This window comes from Lissotriton helveticus, chromosome 11 (assembly GCF_964261635.1).
Source record: "Lissotriton helveticus chromosome 11, aLisHel1.1, whole genome shotgun sequence".
NCBI classification, from domain to species: domain Eukaryota; kingdom Metazoa; phylum Chordata; class Amphibia; order Caudata; family Salamandridae; genus Lissotriton; species Lissotriton helveticus.
This window is the reverse complement of record NC_136072.1, coordinates 1,105,647,913-1,105,655,026: the sequence shown is the minus strand read 5'-3', so window position 1 is coordinate 1,105,655,026 and position 7,114 is coordinate 1,105,647,913.

The following is a 7,114-nucleotide window of genomic DNA, read 5'->3' as shown; positions in this document are numbered from 1 at the left end:
GACGGTTGTTTGGCGGCCTTCTCCTCCACCCCTAACCATTTCTCTACTGATGAGGGAAGTTATCCCGAAACCCGAGCCATGTCTCGGGCGATACCCAAAAACCCGGGACATGTATCGGGTCTAGAGATTCATCAATCCAACAAGTACCGACTTGCACCCACCTGGGTGATCCACTATTGAACTACAAGTACCAGAATCCCGAGGGGCGATCCGGAGGAAGGGCTAGCGGTGTGCGCGCCATTGCTGTGGTTTCTTTCAATTGGCTCCCTTGAGCTTTGAGCCGACGGGCTCCTGGATGCTGCCCTGCGTGCCGGTTCGGGCATCGAGGCCATCGACGGTTGTTTGGCGGCCTTCTCCTCCACCCCTAACCATTTCTCTACTGATGAGGGAAGTTATCCCGAAACCCGAGCCATGTCTCGGGCGATACCCAAAAACCCGGGACATGTATCGGGTCTAGAGATTCATCAGTCCAACAAGTACCGACTTGCACCCACCTGGGTGATCCACTATTGAACTACAAGTACCAGAATCCCGAGGGGCGATCCGGAGGAAGGGCTAGCGGTGTGCGCGCCATTGCTGTGGTTTCTTTCAATTGGCTTCCTTGAGCTTTGAGCCGACGGGCTCCTGGATGCTGCCCTGCGTGCCGGTTCGGGCATCGAGGCCATCGACGGTTGTTTGGCGGCCTTCTCCTCCACCCCTAACCATTTCTCTACTGATGAGGGAAGTTATCCCGAAACCCGAGCCATGTCTCGGGCGATACCCAAAAACCCGGGACATGTATCGGGTCTAGAGATTCATCAATCCAACAAGTACCGACTTGCACCCACCTGGGTGATCCACTATTGAACTACAAGTACCAGAATCCCGAGGGGCGATCCGGAGGAAGGGCTAGCGGTGTGCGCGCCATTGCTGTGGTTTCTTTCAATTGGCTCCCTTGAGCTTTGAGCCGACGGGCTCCTGGATGCTGCCCTGCGTGCCGGTTCGGGCATCGAGGCCATCGACGGTTGTTTGGCGGCCTTCTCCTCCACCCCTAACCATTTCTCTACTGATGAGGGAAGTTATCCCGAAACCCGAGCCATGTCTCGGGCGATACCCAAAAACCCGGGACATGTATCGGGTCTAGAGATTCATCAGTCCAACAAGTACCGACTTGCACCCACCTGGGTGATCCACTATTGAACTACAAGTACCAGAATCCCGAGGGGCGATCCGGAGGAAGGGCTAGCGGTGTGCGCTCCATTGCTGTGGTTTCTTTCAATTGGCTTCCTTGAGCTTTGAGCCGCCGGGCTCCTGGATGCTGCCCTGCGTGCCGGTTCGGGCATCGAGGCCATCGACGGTTGTTTGGCGGCCTTCTCCTCCACCCCTAACCATTTCTCTACTGATGAGGGAAGTTATCCCGAAACCCGAGCCATGTCTCGGGCGATACCCAAAAACCCGGGACATGTATCGGGTCTAGAGATTCATCAATCCAACAAGTACCGACTTGCACCCACCTGGGTGATCCACTATTGAACTACAAGTACCAGAATCCCGAGGGGCGATCCGGAGGAAGGGCTAGCGGTGTGCGCGCCATTGCTGTGGTTTCTTTCAATTGGCTTCCTTGAGCTTTGAGCCGACGGGCTCCTGGATGCTGCCCTGCGTGCCGGTTCGGGCATCGAGGCCATCGACGGTTGTTTGGCGGCCTTCTCCTCCACCCCTAACCATTTCTCTACTGATGAGGGAAGTTATCCCGAAACCCGAGCCATGTCTCGGGCGATACCCAAAAACCCGGGACATGTATCGGGTCTAGAGATTCATCAGTCCAACAAGTACCGACTTGCACCCACCTGGGTGATCCACTATTGAACTACAAGTACCAGAATCCCGAGGGGCGATCCGGAGGAAGGGCTAGCGGTGTGCCCTCCATTGCTGTGGTTTCTTTCAATTGGCTCCCTTGAGCTTTGAGCCGACGGGCTCCTGGATGCTGCCCTGCGTGCCGGTTCGGGCATCGAGGCCATCAACGGTTGTTTGGCGGCCTTCTCCTCCACCCCTAACCATTTCTCTACTGATGAGGGAAGTTATCCCGAAACCCGAGCCATGTCTCGGGCGATACCCAAAAACCCGGGACATGTATCGGGTCTAGAGATTCATCAGTCCAACAAGTACCGACTTGCACCCACCTGGGTGATCCACTATTGAACTACAAGTACCAGAATCCCGAGGGGCGATCCGGAGGAAGGGCTAGCGGTTTGCGCTCCATTGCTGTGGTTTCTTTCAATTGGCTCCCTTGAGCTTTGAGCCGACGGGCTCCTGGATGCTGCCCTGCGTGCCGGTTCGGGCATCGAGGCCATTGACGGTTGTTTGGCGGCCTTCTCCTCCACCCCTAACCATTTCTCTACTGATGAGGGAAGTTATCCCGAAACCCGAGCCATGTCTCGGGCGATACCCAAAAACCCGGGACATGTATCGGGTCTAGAGATTCATCAGTCCAACAAGTACCGACTTGCACCCACCTGGGTGATCCACTATTGAACTACAAGTACCAGAATCCCGAGGGGCGATCCAGAGGAAGGGCTAGCGGTGTGCGCTCCATTGCTGTGGTTTCTTTCAATTGGCTCCCTTGAGCTTTGAGCCGACGGGCTCCTGGATGCTGCCCTGCATGCCGGTTCGGGCATCGAGGCCATCGACGGTTGTTTGGCGGCCTTCTCCTCCACCCCTAACCATTTCTCTACTGATGAGGGAAGTTATCCCGAAACCCGAGCCATGTCTCGGGCGATACCCAAAAACCCGGGACATGTATCGGGTCTAGAGATTCATCAGTCCAACAAGTACCGACTTGCACCCACCTGGGTGATCCACTATTGAACTACAAGTACCAGAATCCCGAGGGGCGATCCGGAGGAAGGGCTAGCGGTGTGCGCTCCATTGCTGTGGTTTCTTTCAATTGGCTCCCTTGAGCTTTGAGCCGACGGGCTCCTGGATGCTGCCCTGCGTGCCGGTTCGGGCATCGAGGCCATCGACGGTTGTTTGGCGGCCTTCTCCTCCACCCCTAACCATTTCTCTACTGATGAGGGAAGTTATCCCGAAACCCGAGCCATGTCTCGGGCGATACCCAAAACCCGGGACATGTATCGGGTCTAGAGATTCATCAATCCAACAAGTACCGACTTGCACCCACCTGGGTGATCCACTATTGAACTACAAGTACCAGAATCCCGAGGGGCGATCCGGAGGAAGGGCTAGCGGTGTGCGCGCCATTGCTGTGGTTTCTTTCAATTGGCTCCCTTGAGCTTTGAGCCGACGGGCTCCTGGATGCTGCCCTGCGTGCCGGTTCGGGCATCGAGGCCATCGACGGTTGTTTGGCGGCCTTCTCCTCCACCCCTAACCATTTCTCTACTGATGAGGGAAGTTATCCCGAAACCCGAGCCATGTCTCGGGCGATACCCAAAAACCCGGGACATGTATCGGGTCTAGAGATTCATCAGTCCAACAAGTACCGACTTGCACCCACCTGGGTGATCCACTATTGAACTACAAGTACCAGAATCCCGAGGGGCGATCCGGAGGAAGGGCTAGCGGTGTGCGCTCCATTGCTGTGGTTTCTTTCAATTGGCTTCCTTGAGCTTTGAGCCGCCGGGCTCCTGGATGCTGCCCTGCGTGCCGGTTCGGGCATCGAGGCCATCGACGGTTGTTTGGCGGCCTTCTCCTCCACCCCTAACCATTTCTCTACTGATGAGGGAAGTTATCCCGAAACCCGAGCCATGTCTCGGGCGATACCCAAAAACCCGGGACATGTATCGGGTCTAGAGATTCATCAATCCAACAAGTACCGACTTGCACCCACCTGGGTGATCCACTATTGAACTACAAGTACCAGAATCCCGAGGGGCGATCTGGAGGAAGGGCTAGCGGTGTGCGCGCCATTGCTGTGGTTTCTTTCAATTGGCTTCCTTGAGCTTTGAGCCGACGGGCTCCTGGATGCTGCCCTGCGTGCCGGTTCGGGCATCGAGGCCATCGACGGTTGTTTGGCGGCCTTCTCCTCCACCCCTAACCATTTCTCTACTGATGAGGGAAGTTATCCCGAAACCCGAGCCATGTCTCGGGCGATACCCAAAAACCCGGGACATGTATCGGGTCTAGAGATTCATCAGTCCAACAAGTACCGACTTGCACCCACCTGGGTGATCCACTATTGAACTACAAGTACCAGAATCCCGAGGGGCGATCCGGAGGAAGGGCTAGCGGTGTGCCCTCCATTGCTGTGGTTTCTTTCAATTGGCTCCCTTGAGCTTTGAGCCGACGGGCTCCTGGATGCTGCCCTGCGTGCCGGTTCGGGCATCGAGGCCATCAACGGTTGTTTGGCGGCCTTCTCCTCCACCCCTAACCATTTCTCTACTGATGAGGGAAGTTATCCCGAAACCCGAGCCATGTCTCGGGCGATACCCAAAAACCCGGGACATGTATCGGGTCTAGAGATTCATCAGTCCAACAAGTACCGACTTGCACCCACCTGGGTGATCCACTATTGAACTACAAGTACCAGAATCCCGAGGGGCGATCCGGAGGAAGGGCTAGCGGTTTGCGCTCCATTGCTGTGGTTTCTTTCAATTGGCTCCCTTGAGCTTTGAGCCGACGGGCTCCTGGATGCTGCCCTGCGTGCCGGTTCGGGCATCGAGGCCATTGACGGTTGTTTGGCGGCCTTCTCCTCCACCCCTAACCATTTCTCTACTGATGAGGGAAGTTATCCCGAAACCCGAGCCATGTCTCGGGCGATACCCAAAAACCCGGGACATGTATCGGGTCTAGAGATTCATCAGTCCAACAAGTACCGACTTGCACCCACCTGGGTGATCCACTATTGAACTACAAGTACCAGAATCCCGAGGGGCGATCCGGAGGAAGGGCTAGCGGTGTGCGCTCCATTGCTGTGGTTTCTTTCAATTGGCTCCCTTGAGCTTTGAGCCGACGGGCTCCTGGATGCTGCCCTGCGTGCCGGTTCGGGCATCGAGGCCATCGACGGTTGTTTGGCGGCCTTCTCCTCCACCCCTAACCATTTCTCTACTGATGAGGGAAGTTATCCCAAAACCCGAGCCATGTCTCGGGCGATACCCAAAAACCCGGGACATGTATCGGGTCTAGAGATTCATCAGTCCCACAAGTACCGACTTGCACCCACCTGGGTGATCCACTATTGAACTACAAGTACCAGAATCCCGAGGGGCGATCCGGAGGAAGGGCTAGCGGTGTGCCCTCCATTGCTGTGGTTTCTTTCAATTGGCTCCCTTGAGCTTTGAGCCGACGGGCTCCTGGATGCTGCCCTGCGTGCCGGTTCGGGCATCGAGGCCATCAACGGTTGTTTGGCGGCCTTCTCCTCCACCCCTAACCATTTCTCTACTGATGAGGGAAGTTATCCCGAAACCCGAGCCATGTCTCGGGCGATACCCAAAAACCCGGGACATGTATCGGGTCTAGAGATTCATCAGTCCAACAAGTACCGACTTGCACCCACCTGGGTGATCCACTATTGAACTACAAGTACCAGAATCCCGAGGGGCGATCCGGAGGAAGGGCTAGCGGTTTGCGCTCCATTGCTGTGGTTTCTTTCAATTGGCTCCCTTGAGCTTTGAGCCGACGGGCTCCTGGATGCTGCCCTGCGTGCCGGTTCGGGCATCGAGGCCATTGACGGTTGTTTGGCGGCCTTCTCCTCCACCCCTAACCATTTCTCTACTGATGAGGGAAGTTATCCCGAAACCCGAGCCATGTCTCGGGCGATACCCAAAAACCCGGGACATGTATCGGGTCTAGAGATTCATCAGTCCAACAAGTACCGACTTGCACCCACCTGGGTGATCCACTATTGAACTACAAGTACCAGAATCCCGAGGGGCGATCCGGAGGAAGGGCTAGCGGTGTGCGCTCCATTGCTGTGGTTTCTTTCAATTGGCTCCCTTGAGCTTTGAGCCGACGGGCTCCTGGATGCTGCCCTGCGTGCCGGTTCGGGCATCGAGGCCATCGACGGTTGTTTGGCGGCCTTCTCCTCCACCCCTAACCATTTCTCTACTGATGAGGGAAGTTATCCCAAAACCCGAGCCATGTCTCGGGCGATACCCAAAAACCCGGGACATGTATCGGGTCTAGAGATTCATCAGTCCAACAAGTACCGACTTGCACCCCACCTGGGTGATCCACTATTGAACTACAAGTACCAGAATCCCGAGGGGCGATCCGGAGGAAGGGCTAGCGGTGTGCGCTCCATTGCTGTGGTTTCTTTCAATTGGCTCCCTTGAGCTTTGAGCCGACGGGCTCCTGGATGCTGCCCTGCGTGCCGGTTCGGGCATCGAGGCCATCGACGGTTGTTTGGCGGCCTTCTCCTCCACCCCTAACCATTTCTCTACTGATGAGGGAAGTTATCCCGAAACCCGAGCCATGTCTCGGGCGATACCCAAAAACCCGGGACATGTATCGGGTCTAGAGATTCATCAGTCCAACAAGTACCGACTTGCACCCACCTGGGTGATCCACTATTGAACTACAAGTACCAGAATCCCGAGGGGCGATCCGGAGGAAGGGCTAGCGGTGTGCGCTCCATTGCTGTGGTTTCTTTCAATTGGCTCCCTTGAGCTTTGAGCCGACGGGCTCCTGGATGCTGCCCTGCGTGCCGGTTCGGGCATCGAGGCCATCGACGGTTGTTTGGCGGCCTTCTCCTCCACCCCTAACCATTTCTCTACTGATGAGGGAAGTTATCCCGAAACCCGAGCCATGTCTCGGGCGATACCCAAAAACCCAGGACATGTATCGGGTCTAGAGATTCATCAGTCCAACAAGTACCGACTTGCACCCACCTGGGTGATCCACTATTGAACTACAAGTACCAGAATCCCGAGGGGCGATCCAGAGGAAGGGCTAGCGGTGTGCGCTCCATTGCTGTGGTTTCTTTCAATTGGCTCCCTTGAGCTTTGAGCCGACGGGCTCCTGGATGCTGCCCTGCGTGCCGGTTCGGGCATCGAGGCCATCGACGGTTGTTTGGCGGCCTTCTCCTCCACCCCTAACCATTTCTCTACTGATGAGGGAAGTTATCCCGAAACCCGAGCCATGTCTCGGGCGATACCCAAAAACCCGGGACATGTATCGGGTC